The sequence below is a fragment of the Mesocricetus auratus genome, unplaced genomic scaffold (genome assembly GCF_017639785.1).
Source record: "Mesocricetus auratus isolate SY011 unplaced genomic scaffold, BCM_Maur_2.0 Super-Scaffold_100015, whole genome shotgun sequence".
Classification (NCBI taxonomy): Eukaryota; Metazoa; Chordata; class Mammalia; order Rodentia; family Cricetidae; genus Mesocricetus; species Mesocricetus auratus.
Genome location: NW_024429198.1, coordinates 19,152,839 through 19,175,315, shown reverse-complemented (window position 1 = coordinate 19,175,315; position 22,477 = coordinate 19,152,839). Strand labels below are relative to the sequence as shown.

Sequence of the window (22,477 nt, the reverse complement as noted above, 5' to 3'; positions counted from 1 at the left end):
CTTTTAAGCGGCAAGGGTTTTATCCTCTTTTATCCTTAGTAATGAGTTTTATATATTTAGAGTTCTCTATTTTCAGTATGAATTATGCATTGAGTAGTATAATTTAGAGGGTTATCTGTACTTAAATGAAGTCTTTCCCCCCCCTAGGTAGTGTTTTTGGAGGAGAGTGCTCGAATATATTCTAAAATCAATAGCTTTCAAGGCAGTGAGCTTTAGATTTTTAAACAAAATAATTTTGAAATCAATTGAAAATATTATGTTGTTTTTTCTTTAGCCAGCTTTCTTGCCAAGCTTAGCAGTTGGAGAGAGGGAACTCTTTAAAATCCTGATATATTGTACCAGCAGTTGACTATATTGACTGTCTGGACAGTGACATTTATGTTCTTTAACTGGTGTGCAAGCTGTCCGTGGCTTATGAAATGGATCTTCCTCCATTACCCTAATTTAAATGCTCAGGGGAAGAGCTCCCAGCTTTAGGCTCCCTGTGCTTGGGGGCCTCTTTATAATCCTCCAGGATTTTCCAGAACAAATCACATTATGGCTTAAATGTACTAATTATGTTTTCTTTATTTTTATTTCCCTTTAACTTCAAGCCATCTGCATTTCGTGGTTAAAATAAATGGTGCATGAAGTCAGAGGAAAACCTACCTTTTGGGAATATTATTCATTGTAAAATAGATGTCGGTGTTGTCTATGGTAGTTCTGTAAAACACTGCACATGAGAATCATTCATCAAACAGCTCAAGTAGCATGTGTATACGCATGCACACACATAAATGTATACATGCATATTTATATATACACTATACAATCTTATTAATGACAATACTAAATGAGTTGGTGTAGAATGCTATTTTGTAGTGGTTTTATATTAGTCTTTGGAAAACAACTGATTTCTGTCTTTATAAACACACATTCAAAAGGGGAAGTCTTAGTAGACTACAAACACAGTCCTTACCAATACTTCTAAAATGGTTTGCATTGGGTTTGGCTAAGATGCTCATTTTCAGGCCTCAAACTCACTTTAACAATCTTTAGACTGTAAAGGCTGGAACAAACGCCACTGAATAAAGGATTTATACAGATTTTTTTGGTCTTATTTTTGTGATCTCTTATAAAATTTTGTTTTCAAAAACTGTCCAAAGAAGTCCTGAGAACTACGTCAAAGCAGGTGCTTTGGATTTGCATAGGCCTTTACTGGTGTGAGCAGCTTTCACCAGGATGACGGTCTTAGCTGGTACCTTAGGTAGCTGCTGAAGACAGCCTGCCAGTACATGGACAAGTTGGCCTTCTCCAGGACAGGCACAGCACTGTCCTCAACTTTTCTCTCAACTCAATCCTCTCCAACTTGTTCTTTCCCCAAAATTTGAGCAAACCCAGGGAGTATGGGATTTACTCTTCGAAACCACAGAGTTGCCATCAGGCAGAATTGCTTTAAAGGTAAAATATGTGTTTTTGGGGAAAATTTGCAGGGAGGTTTCCCCAGAGTTTAATGGAAAGAAACTGGGTGTGGAGGATCTTTAGACAGTGACTTGTACTTAAGACAAATGACGTCACATCTTGGTGAATTTCCCTTTTTATTTTTCAGTTGTAGAATAGAGATAGTAATGTTCTTTTTCAGGTTACAATAAGGATTGCATATGTCCATGAATGACTAAGAATAGTGACTGTCTCTTCAGGGCTCCTTGATATCTCTGTCTGTGACGTTTGATGTAGTAAATGGAACTGACATTACTTACCAGTTTCTACCATGCTGAGATGCATTTCTGACCCAGGCTGACGGATAAAGACTTGAGTACTTAGCAATGTTCAGCCAGAAACAGCCTATCTCAATATGAAAGGGCTCAGAAATCTCATATGTACATATGAGTGACATGTGTATATAATTTGATATTCTGTGGGCACTGTGTGGATTTTCTCCAAAGTGGGTTGCATGGGCTCAGGATGGTCCCTTTGATCCCAGGGCTGCTTATAAAAACCAAGAGAGCCATTTAAGTTGTTTTGAGAAGCTACATTAACCCCTGTGGTGTCCCAAAACCACAGCCATAGCTAGTCTTCCAAAGGAGAGCTACTGTTACCTTCAGTCCTTCTGTGGCAAGAAAGACAGATGTGCAGATAAATGTCACATGAGAAGGTTGCATGGTGAACCTTTTGAAAGCAAAGGGAATCATCATCATGGTCTTACTAGGGTGCAGGTCAATTCTAATTCTGAGGAGACACCAGTGTAGGACACTGTATGTGTCAAACAGGATTCTTCCTTTCCCTCTGGAACTTAGGCATGGGATGAAGAGGCAGGGAGAGCCCAGTAGTGGGTTTTTCCTCTGTGCCCAAGAGGATTTAGGTACCAATCCAAGGAAACACATACAGTAGAGAAGTTTGTGAAGCCTAGGTACTTGGTGCAGAGCGGGTGTGACTGAGTGGAGTCTGAGGAGGCATTCCTGCAAGCCTTGGAGATTTGGAAAGAGATCCTATTTGTGAATGCAACAGGGGACTTGAACATCAGGAAATACTTCCGGATGACGCAGGAATGTGGGGGTAGAGTGGAGAAAGGCAAAACCTTTGCATGGTGTTTTCTCCTTGTCACTTGAAAGCATTTGATGAAGTTTTAATTAATAAAAGCTCGTTTGGGTAAGAGAGGAGAGGACCTGTGCTTCAGTAGCTTTAAAAAGACCTTTCTTTGAAATACAGATTTCAGCAATAGTTTGGGCATTGCGTATAGGATATGGTATCTAGAGAATATGATTTCTATAGGTTGGTGTGGCTGGGGTTGTGGTCACCTGCATAGAGTCCTGTCTCAGGTGCCTCAGGCATTGCTAGTTAGGTGAACTTCAGCAAAATACTTAGCTTCAGTATGCCTAACACTCATCTTGTAAGTGGAGACTGGAATATAGGGTTATTGTAAGGATGAAAGGAAATTATTGAGTTAGGACAATGACACATCCATCTTCCACAAGTCTTTTGAGTCCCATTCACTCTAAAGTGGTGGACATACCCATTTCCTTACATCATCCTCTGTGTTGATAGCTGTCACATGCTTCTACAAACGAGGTCAGTGTTACAAGTCAGGCCAATGAGGATGCCTTGGGAAGTCTTTGGAAGAACTTAGAAATCAATGGCTAAAAAACCAGACAAACAAAAAACAAAACCAAAAATTCATAGCTCTAGTTCCTTGAGTATGCCAGCAGAACACTTCCTAGTTGCAGGATGCTGTTAAGTTGTGATGAAACATGTCATATTTGAATTTTAGTCCCCCCCCAACTAATTGTAATATGTATTTCACCTGTAAATAAATGGAAAGTAGAGATTTAAATGGTGTGCCTAAGATCTGTGGTTTTCAGCCCTGGTTCATTCACCAGTGGTAATTGGCCATTTTATTTTATGCAATACAGATTCTTAGAGCTAAGTAATTCTTAACACACGAACAACCTCAATATTCCCCTAAAGTGAGTGAGACTAAATTTCTCAATGAAAAGAAATCTACTGAACAGTTTCCATACTCAAACAGCAGATGCAATTAGGGTCTATTGATTAGATATGCCTTTGTCATCGTGTCTAGGGGTTGATGTCCTTATGTCACATTTTTCTAGAATAGTGATTATGATGGTTGCTGTTATTCACGCTTTCAATAAGTGTGGATTCACTTGAAAGCTACCTTGCCTTCTTCTACCTCACAGGTAGAAGTAGTATCTCAAATAGCTTATCTGGAACTTAGCTCTGGAGATGGGTAGAGTGGTAAGCAGTACACCTGTTTCCAGTTGTGCATTTAGGGTTACCCTGTTAGATTTAGCCCATCTACCTTCACACAGGATACACATACAGAACCCCCCTGGCTGCTTCTAGTTACTATCCAAACCTCAGCTCTTTGTAAATTCTTGCCTCATTGGAGTAGAAGGTTGGAAGGGTCAGTCCTGACATACTTACCAGGGAACTCAAAAGGGTCTTAGAGAAGTCAGTGGTTTTCACACAGTGGCATGAGCTGGTTAGTGGCTAAGGGGGAAGCCAGGTTATTTCCAAATATAGATGTCATTTCTGCTATCCCATCCAACTGAGAGAGTGGGGCAGGGAAAATCAAAATGTCCAGTTGGGTTACTCATATCCATGGCCTGAAAGTTATGACAAAAAATTCATAACACTTCTTTTGCCCTGTTACTACTGTTTGGCAGTCAGTTGGGTTCCTGTATTTCTCACTGTTTCTCTCTAAAGGACCTCTTCCATCTTTATGACAGCACATTTGCCCACATGGGGAACTTTCTAGAAACTACCTGTTATTCCTCTATTCCCAAGTCATCCATCACCTTCAGCTTACTTGTCTCTACCTTTTACATTCTATGCATGTGACTTGATCCTTATTCCAAAGGCTAATAGCATGACCAGAATGACTCATACCACCAGACTTTGCTCCTTGTCTTCCCTTTCTTCCTAAAGTGAGCAACAGTTGCAGGATTAAGTGGTTGTAGATAGAAGGTACACACTTGATAAGAAAACCAGTTCTGGACTAATTTTGCGTCAAGGCCTCTGGGGACATCCAGTGTGTACACTTTTGTAGACAGGTGATGGATGCCCAGAGTGTTTCTGCCCATTGTGGTGTCATCTGACTTGGAGGCTTCAGGGAACCAGAGGCTTAGCTTTTCTTTAGAATTCCCAGTTATGCTGCTTGAGCTGATTTAGGGTTTTAAAAGAGCTATGGCACTCTGAAGCAGCCTGTTAATTATGGAACTTAATATGGAGCTTAATATTGGAATGTTTGGAACTTTTTTACTAGCAACTTTGTTTACATGTATTCAGATTTGAACAAACATTAGTTTAGCTTGAGGTAGGAAACTTTTAAGTTCACATTTAAAACAGTCCAGAAGTTTTTGTGACTGGAGCTTTGAGGAATTTGCATTTTTCCAGGGAAATCTGCAGTGTGTAAGTGATGTCACAGCTTTTAGAATGCTTTTGTGCTTTTAATCACTCATTCATGCACCCTTGGAAGTCAATATATTCCTAGTGTAACCTGAAAGTAAACTTTTATTCTAAGTTGATGAAGAAATGGGCATACAAGAAAAGCTTGGTTGACTGAAGTGTATTACAGTCTTCCCAGATTGCCTGGTCGAGTGGCTTTGAAAAGGTACACAGTTAGTTTCCATTGGTGACCTATTCAAAACACTGTTATTACAGACTAAGACAAGAGAGGAACTAAATACTGACAACTTCTATTCAGGGGAGTTAGTGTATCAGAAGGGAAAACAGCAGTGCCCTGCCCCTATTCTTTAATGATACAGAGAACAAGAGTTCTGGTTGGATTGTTGAGTCTCAGAAGACTTCCATAGCCCAGGCCATCTGCGGTTGGCTTAGAGACTGAGAGTGATGTGGTGGTGTTTGCTGTCTTTGACCTTTACATTTGTCCCCAGCTGTGGCAACATGGGAAACAGTGTCAGCATTCTGTATTTGCTTTTAAGCTCCTCAAATATGATTGGAAAGAAGGGAAAGAGGGAGAAATCTGTGACTTAATAGGTGCACAGGTGTGTTTCATGGATAGGTTGGGCTGAAGTTATGGGACTACTTGGATGTTTGTTAAAGAAACTAACATGATCAACTAAGGTAGCTTGGAATTGCATGACTCATGTTCCCAAGGACAATGCAAAGAATCTGGGTTAACAACTGGTGGTGACCATAGTTCCTGGAGTTTTTGACCACACAACTTTAGGTAAACATGCTGAGTAGCACCCTGTGGACAGGGGTTATGATGGTATCAGGGCTTCCTCAGTAACCCTGGTGATCTTTTGTTGACACACCAAGCTCTCACTTCCCCGGGGCTCACTTAACTGGATTTTAGAAGGTTGGTGATTGGTTTTTCTACCAACAATTAGAAGTATTGTTCATTTGATTGATGGCAGTCTCCAGGGTGTATGTTCCTTCCGGTTTACAACTTAATGTGAGCTCTGTTCATTCCTGCGGTGTAATGACCAACCAATGAAAAACCTTATGGAAGATTTGGTATCCTTTCATTGGTGGATGAACCAAAGGCGGGGAAAGAAACCCATTACTAGCTTACTTAGCCCAGCTCTACCTTTCTGTTCTGACTACCTCTGCTTCTGTCATCTAGAGAGCTTGGCTTTGAAGTCCTCCGCACTGAAGTCTTGGATGGGCAGGGTCTGGATGAACTCACCAGACTACAGTGTAGAGCAGGGTAAGGATGCCACAGGAGCCTAGCAGTTGGTTTCACTAAGGTAAGGCAGCTGTGATCTCTCAAGGAAAAGGAATTCTATTGATGTTACTTCAGGTTATGTCTAACTGACGACCCCCCTGAAGGCTGAGACTTTCACAAAAAGACAATGCAACAACAAAACAAATGCAAAGTCAACATGCTTCTCATCTCAAGTGACCCCCAAACGGTGTTAGCTAACAAAAATCACTTCGTTACTCTCGAAACATCAAGGCAGCCAATAACAGCACATTCTTTGATTGCATCCTTGTTTCTAGCAACAAATGCTGTGTTAAGGAGAAAAGGAAGGGAAAGATGAGGCATTTGGTGGGTTGAGACAATGGACTGTGGTACTGGAGTTTCTCTGCAGGGAGAGGTGGGATTTGATGGCTCTCCATTCCCTCTTGATACCTCGTGGCAGGCACACCATCACAGGGGCCTTTTTCATCTCTACAGTGAGTTCACCCAGCTGAGAAAAATGGCAGAGGAGTCCAGAGGGTTGTACTGTACCAGCTGCCTCCCCAAGTGAACTGCTGTTTGTAGGAGGAGTGAAACCATAGCTGGTTTTGAGTTGGGTGTGATTTCTACTGGAGGGAGGTGAGAGCTGGAGGAGGTGTATCTTAAAAAAAAACAAAAACAACAACAATAAAACACCCTTAGGGTATTAAGACAGTTGTTAATATTAGTCGCTCATACATGGCAAGCCAGCATGCCCTGGCGTGTTAGCCACAGTTTGCTTAGTTTACCTAGTAGAGGAAATAGCCAACAATCAGAAAAATGTTCCAGATTGCTAGTGTACACAGGCTAGTGTGACATTTAACTGGCCAGGATGCCTTTCCATGAGAATTTCTGGTAACACATTTATCTGCCCTGCAGCTGGTCCTACAGCTCCGGTCTTGACAGGCGAAGAGGCATTGTGAGCAGTAGGGTTTTTCTGTAAATAGAGATGTTGGTAAAAACCCTCTGCAAAGGAGGAAATGGCTCAACATGAGGGAAGTCCGAGCTGGGGTGCTTTTGCAGCCATATTTCTGATGGGGGGAGGGGAGAGGGGAAAGCCAGTCTGTTCTGCTTCTAGAAGAGCCTGGATTCCCCTAATGTGGGCACGGTTTCTGATAAGTACAATACAGGAAGCAAAACCACCTCATTTGATGTCAGCGATCTGTGACTTCTGGGATCCAGCACCACCATTGGCTCTTCATAGTGTCTGCGGAGAAGGAAAGGGAAATAGTATAAAGGAGGGAAGGGGAGGAGCCAAGGGAGAGGAGGGAGGGTAGGAAGACTCATATTAGGGAGGTGGGAGCATCTGTGTCTTGCTCTCCTCTTAATGTGCTCCAGCAGCCAGCACAAGGCTTCATAGACTGGGGTCACTTTGCCAGAAAAAGCTCTTTCCTTGTGGTTCCTGGACATTGGCATCCAAGATCAAGGAGCCGGTAGAATTCTTTTTTTGAGGTTCCTCTCCTTGCTTCCTCGTGGTTGCCTTAAGTGGGCTTGTATTAGTCTTCTCACTGCTGGGATAAAAGAGCTGACAAAAACAGCTTACAGGAGACAGTTTATTTCAGAGGGTACTGATGTGGGCTGCCTCTCTGTATGCTGTGAATATGTTTTATTACCACTGGATAATAAAGAACCTGCTTTGGCCTTGGCAGGGTAGAATATAGCTGGGCGGGAAATTCAAGCAGAGATAGAGGGAGAAAGAAGGCGGAGCTGAGGAGATGCCAACAGCCACCCGGAAGCGAGGTGTGAGGTACAACAAGCCACGAGCCTTGTGGTAAAAGGCAGAATAATAGACATGGTTAATTTAAGTTGTAAGAGCTAGTTAATAGTAAGCCTGAGTTAGTAGGTGATGCAGTTTGTAATTAATATAAATTTCTATGTGATTACTCAGGAAATAAAAGTGCAGTCTCCAGTTACAGGGTACAGTTAGTCAGGACTGGTCAATCGTGATGGCAGGGGCATGAGGCAGTGGGTCACATGGCCTCAGCTGTCAGGAAGCAGAGAGAAGGGAATGCTGGTCTTCAGCTGGCTTCCCCCTTTTTTATTAACTTGAGGATCCCACCCCATTGAATAGTGCCACTCATCTTCCAGGGTAGGTCCTACGTCAATTACATGTATCTGGAGGTACTCTTATAGACGCACCTAGAGATGCTTCCATGGTGATTCTAAAGACAGTCAAATTGATGATGAAGGTCAGTCATCATAGACTGTGCACATTATTGCTGTCTTTCCAGATGTCCTCCTGATTTCCCTTTCTGGTAAGGACACAGGCCAGACTGAATGACTCTCTGCCTTACCAGCGTTAGTATGAGTTACCCCATGATAGGCCTCTTTTCCATTACAGTCACAATCTAGAATACCAGAGGGTGTGGCTTCAACTTAGCAATTTTAGAGGTGTATAACTCAGCCAATGATAGCTCCTAACTGAGCTCAAAACAGACGACTTTCTATGGAAACCTACGGAAACTCAGGGTCTCAAGAGGGAGCAAGGGGACTCTGTGCAGCTAGAGCCCTGGCTGACTCTTCTTGAAGCCATGGGAGCCAAGCATGCACCAAACAGGATGAAGGGGAAATCATTTTCCTCAGATTCTCATCACTGAACAAACTAAGGCAGGAGTCAGAGTCAGGTTCCTAGACTTCTGGGCCAAGGATTGTAAATAGGGTGTGCAGGTCCCATTACCTGTACCCTTCTCATGAAGGGCTTGGGCATATGAAGGGGCCTCAGAATCTTTTTCTGTTTGTTTTTTGAGACAGGGTTTCCTATCTTATTTAAATTAAAAACAATTTTATTTTAATACTAATCCCAGTTCCCTCTCCCTCCCGTCCTTCCATTTCCCCATTCCCCATCCCACCTCCCATCCACTCCCTAGGGAGGGTGAGGCCTCCCATGGGGGATCATCAAAGTCTGTCACATCATTTGGAGCAGGGTCTAGGCCTTCCCCCATGTGTCTAGGCTGAGAGAGCATCCCTCCACAGGAAATGGGCTCTCAAAGTCCATTACTGCACTAGGGATGCATACTGGTTCCACTGCCAGAGGGGTCTCAGAGTGTTAACCTAGTGCTGTAGGAAGCTGACATCCCCTAGTAGTTACCTAGAACCCAGAGAAAAACTTAGTTTTCCTCCTGATGTTGTGTTGTTATAAAGCTTTTCACTGCCAGAGACTGGAAAAAGGACAAGAGGTGGGATTGCTCAGTGCAGGTAGATGGAGCCAATCTTCAGTTCGTAGAGTGGAATGGGCTTATTCTGAGGGAGCTCCTTGTAAAGTCCTATCAGCAGAGGTGGTGGTGGGGACAGAAACATTTAGCAGATGTGTGAGTCACTTTCAGTCCTACCCCACCATCATCTGTGCTTATTGGTAGGAATTCACTAGACTTATTTTTATTGGGGGATAATCTTTTTTTTTTTTTTTTAAAGATGGGGACTCCAGCCAAAACAGGTATCAGAAAGAGTCTAGGATTTTATGGAAGGCTTGGGATCAGTAGAACATTAAGATAGGGACATTGTGGTCCATGTTGATGACTACACAAACCAAGACTACTAAAATTTGGGGCCTTTCCATGTAACAAAACAAGTAGTAATACATAAAGGGGTTTTTCTGAGGGACACTCTAGACACGTGCAGCTGCAGGTATGTCTGCCCTTACCTCTTGTGCTTTTCAACAGAGCAGTTTGCAGCCTTAGAGGGTGATTTCTCAAGTGAATTAGCCATTGGTTTCTGTTTTTCCATCTCAAGTTGGGTCAGATAGTTTTAACTACAGCAATGCAAATATGACCTCATTAGCCCACTGTGAAACCAAAGGTGACCATTTAATTTTACTACATGGGATAAACAAGCCTAAGGTGATTCTACTTAGTATTTTTATAAAAAAAATTCACAGGTAGATTATCTCCCCTAGAAGATATTTGATGTAATTATTTTAGAATTCCAACATTTTCACTCTATGCAATGCTTGTGTTTAGGCTGCCATGAGTGGTCCTCTTATTGTATGCACTTCTTCCATTCAGGCCTAAGAGCCGCCACTCTGTCTAAGGCCCGTCCTGGGTACCAAAGCACTGTGGCCTCTCACATCTGCCCACTGTCATATGCCCGAGCCACAGATGGTGTGGAGTGCCCATCCTTCTGCAGGACCATGACTCAGACGTTTGCTTTCCAGCCTGATGTCTCTTCACCCCATACTTAAAATCGTGACTCTCTGTTGCATTTCAACTAAAACATGGAGGCCTTTGGCCAATCTCTAAGGTCCCATATGTTTATCTTTTGACTTCTTTCACATGTACTGTCATCTGCTCTCAGTGGACTGGCTACAATGCCTACTCAAGTTCTTATCTCGCTCCAAGATTGTCCCTGCTGTTTCTTCTGCCGGAGATATTCTTTCCACAACTGAAAGGTTAAGTGACACTTTCTCTCCAGCACTGTGGACATTTTTGTGCTTATTTGATGTCTTTGCTCCTCTAGATCAAAATACACCCAGGAGGCAAGAATGTACCGCTCTTGTTAACTCCTACAGTATCCTGTGTGGATTTGATACACCACAAGCACTCTGTGTTTGTTCAACATGCAGTATATTCATGGCAGGCACATGCATTCTGCCGGTTGCTCATGGCAGCTGAGATGACACCCATATAGAAACACTAAATTTCACCTCATCAGTTGTGCTTACTATGAAGATGAATAGCTGATGAACTCCAATTAGTGTAATTATTCTGTTTCCAGGCAGTAACCTCAAAGTAATTGTCCTAAAGCCCTGAGACATTACAAGTAATTAGTGTTGATGGTTCATGCATCTGTGCTCCCTTCTAAGGTAGAGTCTCAAATGGAGAATACAACTGCTATTCGTGGGCAACAAATAATATTGCATTGTGGGAACTTTGTACAGTACAACTCAGTGAGAGCTGGGGCAGAGTGCAGTGGACATTGCTTGTCTGTTCTTCCAAATCACTGAGTGTTATTCGTTAGCTTTGGGTCGATCAGTACTGAGCAGTTTAACCAGCCTTTGTGAAGTTGGGAATGTTAGCCTGCCAATGAGCATGTGATTTGAGACACAGTAGACACTTCCAAACCTACTAAGGGGACAATGAATTGTTCCCTGACTCCATGCTAGGACTGCTTACCCTAAATTTTGTGAGTTTTTCGAGGTCAGGACTTTGCCAGTTTTGCATTTTTGAAACGGTGGCATGGCATTTTTATGAGTCCATTTCTAACTGAATCTGTCGCCTGGAAAAGGCCTGAGCACATGCCTCATTGTCACATACATCAGGGTAACCAAACAAGGCTTGTCGCAGAAAACTGTCCTTGGCTTTACTCCAAACAGAATGCCATTTGTGAGATGCCCCCTTCCTCTCTGGTTTTGATGTATTCCATGAAAGTTTGCCCTGATGTTTTTCCCATTGTCTTATTCATAAATATCGTCGGCTTTACTCTTAACTATTAGAGGGTATTTTTATGTCTATCCTGTAAACTATCACAGAATATGTCTAGTTTTCTTTTAAAAATTTTTTTTTATGTTTATGTGTGTGTGTGTGTGTGTGTCTGCAGAGGGCAGACGAGGGCATTGGACACCCTCCCCCACAAACACACACAGCAGAGCTGGAGGTACAGGTGACTGTGAGCCATGCAACATAGGTACTGTTAACTGAGCTGTGGTCCTCCACTAGAGAAGCAGGTACTCTTTCCACTGAGTCATCTCTTCAGGTCCATTGGGAATAGTTTCCTTAAACTTGTTCTTATCAGTGGAGTGCTTATTATATTAGTAGTTTTGTGCTTTTAAAACTGTGGCATGGCATTGGTTTCTGAAGCAATTTCTGGTTGAAGAATAGCAACACTTTGCTTCAGTGGATGTGCTATTTCTAGGGATGCCCTTTATACATATTCTAGATACTTTTTTTAAACAATTGAATTGGTTCTCTTTTACATACTAAGACTGTATTTATACTTGATGTAACTGTAGAGTTGGGGTACAAGATAGTCTTATGCCTTTTACATAATTTATACAACAAACATTTGGTATTTTATTAAATCAACACCTTCTCTTAAAACCGTGCCATTGGAAATGAGATAAGTTCATAAACTGTCAAGTTGAGTCTTCCATTGGGACTCCTTTTTCCTCCTCCTTTCTAGTACTCTTTTAACACATCTCCGGGCCCTCCCTCGACAGATCTGAAGGAACTGCCCATGGGGAAAGGTATCACACACCTGCGGATCGTGGATCATGTAATCGTTATACATTTGATTCTAATGCATAGGGTGAAGTCTGCTTGATTAAACTAATAGAACAAAAAGATAGAGAGAATGGAGGCAGTAGAGCAGATAGCTCCTTATAGTTAATTTTATTTTATCCAAACTAAGTTTAGCATCCCTGACTTACCATTCCTTCTGGTTCTTCATATACTAAGTTCCATATATGTTCTTTGTTTTTGGTTCATATGGGTTTTACATTTGTGTAAGGAGCTGGAAGGTCACGATATAATGGTTGAGCAGCAGATAATGACATTAGCTAGTATCTGGGTGACTAGTCCATCTTTGACATCTATTTTCAGGCGTGTGATAGTTTTTCTTTCTTTTTTTCATTTCTTTCCTCATCCTGCCATTTCTTTAAACTTCTGATGATGATATTTAGTTTTAAAATTGGAGAATTCAGGAAAAGACACCATGAATCACTAGGGGTCTGAAGGCATGACCAGTGTCGATGTTAAGGCTGTGTTGTCTCTGTCCTCTTGGTAACCCAGTGGACAGGCCTCAGTCTGTTGGTAGGAGAGCCAAGATCCTTCTCCCCACTTTGAATGTGGGAAGATTGTCCTGCTCCTACTCATCACTGTCACTGGGTCAGGAGAACATTTGAGACTTTAAGTAAACATGTTACTTATGTAGCTAAACATTGCAAACTTTACTTTGGGAATGAATTCCCTTTCTGTATTAAAGATGAATTGCAGTTGTAAAAGGGGTCCATGTGTTTCCCAAGTCTGCCTTGGGAATCTGTGATGAAGAAATGCTCTCTATTCATTTCAACATGGGAAGATACAAACCACAGTAAAATGTTGTGGAATTAATTTTTATTTGTTGATGGAGCTGGGAGACATGATAATTTATTATCTTTTTTAAAGGAACTTACAGGCAAGCAAATAAGCCAGCAATTACAGAGTGATGAGTATCAGTCTATAGATTTACTAGACACCACCCTAGAACAGGCTTTAAATCAACTCTATCAGTCACTCACCTTGCCCTGCCTCTTTTGCTGTAGTCTATCTGTAGATCTTAAGCCATCAGAGATAGCCCAAGTTCAATTATCTATTACTGGAAGGGTTTAATGTAAAGAGCTCTTTAGACAATGCAGGCGAATTCTGAATTGATTTTATTTAATTCCAAGGTCTTAATCACTAGAAATGAAAAGACATTTAAGTATCTTAAGTTTCCATTAAAATTCAAACCTTTAGGGCATTAGATATAGAAGGAAAAGCCTGCCAATGTCAAACCACAGTGAAGTGAATTCTTGCTGTTGGATTTCTTGAGGAGTTCCAGGTGAGTTTACCTGTGACAGCACAGGCCACTTGGTTTGGAAAACAGGAAAAATTGCTGTGGTTCCAACCTTCAAAATTTTAAGAAAAGCAACCTATCGTTTATAAGATCTTTCAACTCCTTCCTGTAGAAATGTTCTTATCAAGTCCAAGGAATGAATAATGTTTGTTCTTTCTTCTGAATCTAGACAAAAGTGTAGTGTCTGGAGCAAAGAATTCCGTGCTATGGAAAGGACTCTGACCTTTAAGGATGGAGGGTGTCTATACAAGGGGAACACTTTATTTTGATAAAATGTGATCTGAGAATGTCCATGTAGGTTTCTTTGCAAGGCTAGCGTTGGCACCAGAATATTACCCATAACTGTTTTCTGTAAGTGTACTTCATATGTGTCCAGACAGATGTGGGTATGATTTCTCTCCTAACATGCTGGCTTAATTTGACTCCAGAATAGCTTCAGATTGGACTCTTGGTCATGTATTTTTTTTCTCTTAATTTCTCATCACACTTGGAGAGAAGTTAGTAGCCAGGCTCTTAGTGGTGTAGCTTTCACCTTCTACTCTGCTTTCTATTTCCTGTCATCTGGAGTGGGTGACTGGTTGACTTTGTAGAGAAACTCCTGGATACTTAACGTTGTCTTCCTGGTCTTTGCTTCCCTAGAACCTTATCTAGCACTTGGCCCAGTGTAGTTGTTTAATGTGATCTTTAAGGCAATTTTATTACCTTGCTAGAAGAAAAACAAAACCAGCTTATTATTACTCTTATTTACACTGGTGGGAACCATGGGCAAACCATCTGGTGTTTGTTTGCAGATTGATAAATAGTTTCACAATAGAGATGAAAGATTCATCAAATGCCACTGATATTTGAGACTCTAATAGTTCAAATATAGTGAGCAGTACATTATTTTTATTAGATCCTCGTTGTTTTCTTAATAGGTCATCCTGGTTTGCACAAACATAGTTCTCTGTCTCAAAGAATCTGCTTATGCTAGTGTGTAATTCTGGAACTAAAAAAACCTGGGATGTTTCAGCATACCTTGCAAGCTCCCTAGTGGAATCTTCCAGCCCACAAAGCAGTAGACAACCAAGAATTCCTCATGGAGACGAAGTAGGAAAACTGATGAGCCTGTCTAGCCTGGACCAAAGAACTCCCTCAGAGTTCATCTGGGATGCTTTTCTGAACTAAGGCACAGACTGAAGGTCTGTTCTTAACATGATTTAGGGGTTTGCACAGTTAGAAGGACTACTCTCCAAGTCTCCAGCTGGAGACTATGGGAATGAGGGACTCCAGTGGTCTGTCACCTGGCCATTCCATTTGACTCTGACACGGAGTGCTTATGGTTTGATGTCACTAAGTAACACTGAGACAAAAAGCACACTGTCATTTCTTAAGTATCTATTCAAGAATCAGGCACTTGTCTTGCTCTGAGTAGTGTTCCTTCTTTGAGTGATCTAATCACCCATTAGTTGGAACTCCCCAAGACATCTTGTGTAGGCTTTGACTTAGGATATTTTTGTGAACAATACCTAACCCATTGTCTAGGTGCCTTTCTGTGTGTGTGTGTGTGTGTGTGTGTGTGTGTGTGTGTGTGTCTATGTGCCTGTGTGTCTGTTTTAGCTGTTCTCTCTCTTCAGAACAGCACAGGGACACTGGATTTCCTCTAAACCTCATAATTCATTGGTTCTCCTCACTATTTCAGAGTTCTGCAGGCAAAGGTGGTTGCTGTTTCCATCCAACTCACCTTCATGACTGGCACCCTGAGTTTTTATTTCACCAGAATAAAACTTCAAAGAATTGGAAGAACCCGGGCCTCCTTCCTCTCCCTTTCAACTAACACCTACTGATGTTTATCTTGGAAATAATGTAATGCCTATTTGATGAAACCTGTAGTTAAGTGTGTTAATTGAGACTCATGCCAGCTGCAGGACAATGTGGATAGACTTTTAATAGTCTGTGTTGAGACTTACACTCAAAAGATCTGTGGAACCTGTGAGATCTGGCATATAAATGTTTGTCTGGTCCCCAGGTCACCTCAGTGGAATGTCTAAAGCTTTGCCATGGTTAGTTCCCATCTGAGATTAAGACATTTCATTGCCCACCCCTCCCTTTCTGTTGTCTTTCCATGGTACCTCCTTCCCAGCACTAGACATAATTGCTGATAGATATGTAAAGTAGGACCCAAGGTGTGTAGCTACGATAGTATGACTCGTGACTTATCTTTAACTAGTGATAGGACTTCATGAGTTTTCAGAGACTGTGTAGAATTACCTTAGTGGGAGCTGTCAACTATTTCACACCTCTCTTCTGTTTAACCTTGTTCATCTTCAGCGAAGTTTCCTTGTCTTTCCAAATGGTGACTTCCCAGCTCAATAATAAATGCTTAGGAAAGAAGAAAAACTGGTTTAGTCCCCACTCTCAGCAGTGTAAGAAGGCTGCTTAGCTTGGTTCACCTGGTGGAATGTGTGAATAAGCTGAAAACTAAAACCATATGCTCTTCTTTATCTGGATAATCAATCAACACATGTCTAAATATTACATGTGGCCCTCAACACTTTGAAGATATGAAGTATGAGGAAACTCTTATTTACTGTAGGAAATCATTTTTTTTATAGGATAACAAATTGAGGGTATGTTTAAAGTAGGCCTTTATTTAAATTTTTGAGGCAGTGTCTCACTTTGTAGTCCTAGCTGTCTTGGAACTTATTTTGTAGATTAGGCTGCTCACAGAAATCCTCCTGCCTGTAGCACCGGAGTGGTGGGATTAAAGGTGTGTACCACCATCCCCTGCAGGCTGGGTCATTGTTAGTAGACAAAGCAGAGGGGCATACGTTTGGAGGTAATCATGGCCCCATGATCAGTCTGTGCAGCAGAAGTGACTTTGGCACTTGTACAAAGATTTCTAGCTTACAATTCACCTTTGGCTGAGCTTGACGTGGGCTGAATCTGTTGGTGACTCAGGGATTCTGATATGTGTGGCATATTTGCCTGTGATCATGTCCTTTCAGGCAGCACACACTTGAGTTAGTGAAATGAGGCTCCTCCTCTGCTGTGGAAGGGGGGCGAAGAGGAAGTAATGGGGAGCGGTGAGTTGACCAAAGAATGACATACAGATATGAATGTCACAGGAAATCCATCATCCTCTATGATTAGTTTACACTAATAACATAGTAAAAGACTCTTGGTCTAGATTCCAAGTCTGTTAGTTTATACTGATCTAAACCATCTTCTCTGGAAACTGCTATAAAGGATGTGTTAATACAGTAGGACAGAAATATTTGTTTTCTTTCTTGAATAGTCTGGAAACCACCATAAAGGATGTCTTAATACAGTAGGAGGGTAATATTTGCTTTCTTTCTTGAGTAGTCTCAGTAGTAATAAGCACTGTTCACAGAGACCAGGTAGACAATTGAGCCTGTGCTGTGCTTTCACTGTATTGTCCGCCTCCAGAAGTTATACACTGGAGCCTGGTACCCAATGGCCTAACAGGCTGTGTGTTGTCTCCACCCTCACCAAGAAGATGAGGATTCTCACAGAGGTCAACCGGAACATCCTCTCCTCTTTGTTCTCTGTTGTAGATGTCACAGCATTGAGAGTAGTAGAAATAACTTGTTTATAATTTACTCAGACTCAAGGATTTTGTGACAGGCATAGGAGTGAGCTAAGACAAAAGACAGACAAGGAATTGATAAGGAGGTCAGGTTGTTATAATTTTGATCCTAAGCAGATAATATAAAACTACTATTTCTGGGAAATTGAAGCTAGTCAAAGACTTATTTTTAAACTAGAATGAAAAACACGCTCTGGTCTCTTTTAATTATAATGTAATAAAATAAAGGCTTGTAGTCTGTGGGACACACCCTTGCCTTGTGCTTGCTGTGTTCCAAGCAGTCTTGCATGGTTTTCGAGAATACACAGCTGGGGGAGGCAGGTTCTATCAATAGATAACCTCTTTGTACAGACGAGAAAACTGTGAGTCACAGTCAGTGTGACCCTCGATATCCTACTTTATGTTTCTCATTAATTGGCAATATTCCAGTCAGTTAAAAATAAAGCTTAATTTGTTACTACAAGCTAAGTAAGTTTTCTGATTCCTTTAAGCAGGTGCTATACGTTGGCTGCAATACTGGGGGTGAGACTTTTTAGGTCTGGGTCAGAGCTCGAGTGATGCCCTCTCCCAATGAGGCCCTTTTCACCAGACCGTTGCACTGTTATGGGTGGGAATCTGGCCTATGGGGCTCATCACAGAAGCGGGTTGGAGGCTGGACAATTCAAGAATAGGTCAGAAAACTAGTGCCTAGAGGGAACTTAAAAACTCAGGCTTTCTGAGACCTAGAGTTTTTTTTGTTTGAGATATATATATACATATATGTGTATATTTATATATTTATTTATTCAAATCGAGAGGTACCTGAACTGGGATGTTGAGCCACCATGCCTCTGTTAAATGCAGTACTACATTTGAAGTTAAGTGGGTATCTTTAGGAGAAACCACTCCTCTCATTCACTCCCAATCTCCTGATTGACAGGGAAAGGAACAGTTTTATTATGCTGTTCCCTGGAATAGGAAGTCATTCTCATTCTTACAGTAATAGTTTTAGCAATTATAGTGAATTATAGAAAACCTGTACTCTCTCTTTTGCTTCTAAATTTTGTCAATGAGTCAGTTAATATAACGGCAAAGAAGAAAGGCAGGAAATGGTAGAAGTTTTCGAGAGTGTTTTCATCTGTAACGGGCAGAGGTAAGAATGACCTGGTGGTTTTTTTCTCTCTTCCTCTTTGATACCATATTTTCCAGAGAAGTTTCGTTTTCGCAGCTAAATTGAGCAGAAGGTTCAGATACTTGCCGTATGTTCTCCCTTCCCACACATGCTCAGCCTCCCCCATTCTCCATGTGCCCTACCAGAGTGGGATTTTTGCCACACCTACATCGATGCGTGCTAAGCAACCGAAGTCCATACTTTCAGTAGAGTTTGTGTTTACTCTTGTACATTGGATAGCTTATAACAAGCTTATTGCATGTCCAACATTAGAGTATGACCATGTCTTCTCCTCTTCTTTTTTCCTACGGTTCTGGAGGTAGAAGACTGGGCCGTGCACATGCAGACAAGTGCCTGCTCAGCTACATCTCCTGACTACTTGTCTCGTAACAAATGCTCACATTGGGACTGCTCATTTAATTTAAGAGGGGCTAAATGGTTTTAAGTGCATTTGTTAGGTCACTGTGCCCCTTTAAAGAATGTGTGCTGTTTCCAATTACGACTTCACATCACAGACATTAGCATTATTTGTAAACAGCAGAGACTAACTGCACTTGTTCATGTCTTTCCAGAGTGGCGGTAAATCAGAAACAAGTCAGCCTAGTTAACAAAAGGCACTCAGGGCTGATGGCCCAGAAATAGATGCAGTATGCACTTAGAAGGCTGAGGCAGGAGAACAGCAAGTCCAAGGCCCGTCTAGGCCACAGAACAAGGTCAAGTCCAGCCTGGGAAACTTGGTCCTAGCTGATTCAATGTTAAAAGCTATAAAAGGACCGGGAATACAGCTCCTCTCTCTCTCTCTCTCTCTCTCTCTCTCTCTCTCTCTCTCTCTCTCTCTCCCTCCCTCCCTCCCTCCCTCCCTCCCTCTCTCTCTCTCTCTCTCTCTCTCTCTCTCTCTCTCTCACACACACACACACACACACTATTTGCCTTTTAAAGTGATTTTCTTTTCAGGGAGTAGCTAAGTAAGCAGACACTATAAACCTCTGCCCTTCATGAAATCTGGGTTGTAGAGTAGCTTATATGTCTAAAGTAAAAGGGAATATTCTGGAACACGTATGTAGTCTCCATCAGGCTGTTGTGGTAGATGATGAATGGGCATCGTGATGAACCCTCCTGACTATACGCTGCTGTTTCATCCATTATTTGTATCTGGTTTGGTATGAGCCCACCCCACTTCCTTTGCTTGTATTAGCTGTTCCAAGTTGACACTGTGATGTCTGCCTCATGCTGCAGGAAAGATAAGCCAGGCACACAGCCACCTGCCTGCGGGGTGCTGTTCCTGACTTCCTTGCTCGCCTCCAGTTTGGGTCTTGCTTCCTTTGAAGCACTTGTGGCACACTTCAAGTATTCTGTTGGTAACTTGGTCTTTCTTGCTTGTGCAACTGGAGGCTGCTGCGGCTGGAAGGCCTGCCTTGCGCGCTTTACCATCTCTTCCCTAGCCTGCAGGTAAGCACTGTGCTGTCAGGCCCTGTGTTTGTCTTCATGGCTGTGTCTTTGAGACCCCACATCTTGGTTTTCAGTAGAGATTTGACCACTGCCTATGAAGAACAGCATAGCTGTTGCCAAAGTGTTCACCACACACAGTAGGTTCGGGGTACTGAGGAACTGAGTGAGTTAGTTCTTTGTGTGTATTTACAATGTAAACTGTGAAGCAGAGTTGAAGATTCATAACTGATGTCTCATGTTCTCAAATATTGGGAGATAGAGTTCAATTTGATGAGACTCTATAAGCAAAATCCTTTCTAAAACCTTCTGATAGTAATGACTACATTACACATTCCAAAGTCTGGAGACAGAAGGACGAGGTGAGTGACTGGTCAACATCTGGTAGGGGTCTGATTGTCTGTCAATCAAATAGTTTATAGCATGCTAATAATTAGATTTGTGTGTCTGCATGATCTGCTTTACATACAGGATTTTGTCTGGTTCTAGATTGCAGAATCTGGGACCCTCCCTGAAAAGATCAGGCATAGGGTTGGCAGGAAGCCACTGGGACTGATTGTTCCTCAAATCATGGCTACCAACTAATGGAATAAAACCAAGGTTTCCAATCTACAAATGACTCCTGAGATCCTGTATGGAGATAGATGAACAATCTAGTCAGCTTGTGAAGTGTAACCTAGATTTAAAATGCAGTCCGGGTTATTACCTTCATTACTGCTACTTACGTTAAACTTTGTTAAGTATCAGTCAGTCAGTACTAGAGACCTCCTCGGAATACTTTGGGTGAACCATCTCTCTGACCAAGCACAGGTTTGTAAGGACACAACAGCTTGGAAACATCTGAGGGGCCACATTTTTCATCAAATTTGCAGTTCCAAACTTTTCCGTTACAGGTCTTTGAAGAAGTTGCATCCCCCACACCAGCCCCTGTGTGAAGTTTTTGTGAACCCTGAGAATCACCCAGTTTTTAATCTAATCTTGGATTACCTTGCACAAATGGTTTGGATTTGTGAGCATTAGCTTGTTAAAATTTTAACATCTGAAGTAGTGGCCCCTGGGTGTCAGGCTTTGGATCTAGATGACACTGTGTGAGAATGTGCCCTGAAGTTTGGTGGCCGTGGATCACAACTTCTATACATCAGGCACCTCTTTATTGTTAAGTCTTCGTTTAGTTCAAAGGATTGGAACTAGAGATGTTGCCTTGTCTTCATGTAATTATGAAGAAGTAGGTTAAATACCAGACAGCCCAATGAACATATTTTCTGTGCCCTGTGGGGTCTTGAGACTGATGCAAAGTTGTAATCCTCACCACGGATGCTGCTTCTTCAAACGGTGTCTGAGGCTGGGGACCAGCTTTGATGTGGCCTATTATGTTTCTGGGTCAGCGTTCAAGCCAGCCCTGCATGGCATACTGCCTCTCTCAGATTTGTGGAACCTGGTCTTTCACACACACAGTGGCAGGTATGCAGCAAGGCCAAGTCAGTGCTCCAGCTCTTCATGTCCAAGTTCACAGCTCACTTCATGTGATGTGAACCAAGGGATGAATGTTTTATAGGGGACTTGAGCCATGGTTGGCATTTCTGCACTCTGTCCTGTGGTGGCCCCAGGCTGCCATGAGGTCCTAGACTCACACTCAGCAGCCTTGCTCTCTGGTTGTCAGTTGTTTCGTCACGGTAGTGCAGCTCTTGAACATCCACATCTGTGTGGACAGATGCTTCTAGGCTGATCTGTAGCCAGTGACCGCATCTTACTTACATGGACCTGTTGTCAGAATTCTTACTTCCGATGTAACCATAGCAACCTTTTTGGCTTACTTGTAGATTTAGCCTTGTCCCCTGATCAGTGCTACAGTTAAAGGACCCGGTTTACACCCAGTGCCTATTCTATGAGGCAGCCTTTATCCTGACTTTAGTTTTATTCATTTGATGTGAAAATAGTGATATCACACTTCTAAGGACGTTTTTTGTTTCTCCTCCCTCATTATCCATTGTCTTTCTGTGAGCTGGATAAGTTAAGTAATTCAAAGTTTTTCAGTGTTAGCATATCATGACGTTCGTTCTGTATTGGACCATCAATCTGTTTGCTGTTAACTGAAGGGAGGCTGCTGCAGAAAACCATCAAATGGTACCTGCTCCAGATTGAGTTCAACCATAATCTGGGGAGTGATGATGTTTACTGATCACTACTATATGAGGGCCCAATGCCATGCCATGACTCAGTGTCCTCACATTCTTGTTGCATTAATAAAACCAAATTCATACACCACCGTGTTCTTTCAAACTCTGAAGGCAAGAACCCAACATGCTCTACTGTACAATGTAAATGACTTCCCTCCTGCAAGATAACACCACGTCCTAAAACAAGCATGCCATTATGTGTCCATGTCAAACAAGATGGCACAGAAGGATGTCTCTTGGGGGAATATATATAATGCTCGTATACACCAGTGCACCTATTTTAGGACTTCTGAATTCCTTTCCTCCCTTCACTTTCTTTGTTCTATGGCTCTACCGTCTCCAGGGGGAGGCCTAGCTTAAAATCTTATTAAGCATTAACATATGCTCACATCCTAAATTAAATG

The 22,477-nt window shown here is 42.0% G+C and overlaps 1 protein-coding gene and 1 long non-coding RNA gene across 4 annotated transcripts in view; one reads left to right on the top strand and one right to left on the bottom strand.

Annotated features, from left to right (window-relative positions):
* Positions 1–22,477, top strand: part of Basp1 (brain abundant membrane attached signal protein 1) — a 46,859-nt gene that overhangs the window by 2,604 nt on the left and 21,778 nt on the right. Inside the window, exon 2 of one of the 2 annotated variants that reach the window (XM_040757664.1) lies at positions 6,089–6,212. The exons of the other annotated variant lie outside the window; for it this stretch is intronic. The gene's annotated coding sequence lies outside the window, so the exon portion shown is untranslated. The remainder of the gene's footprint in view (positions 1–6,088; positions 6,213–22,477) is intronic. 2 annotated transcript variants of the gene reach the window in all.
* Positions 6,461–21,646, bottom strand: LOC121144277. 2 transcript variants are annotated; one of them, XR_005881597.1, is made up of 6 exons: positions 21,528–21,646; positions 15,962–16,072; positions 9,825–9,932; positions 7,328–7,391; positions 6,934–7,121; positions 6,461–6,806 (listed from the first exon to the last, which is right to left on the bottom strand). It is a non-coding gene; the product is annotated as an uncharacterized LOC121144277 (long non-coding RNA). The 2 variants fall into 2 exon arrangements; XR_005881596.1 differs by having other exon boundaries at positions 6,461–7,121.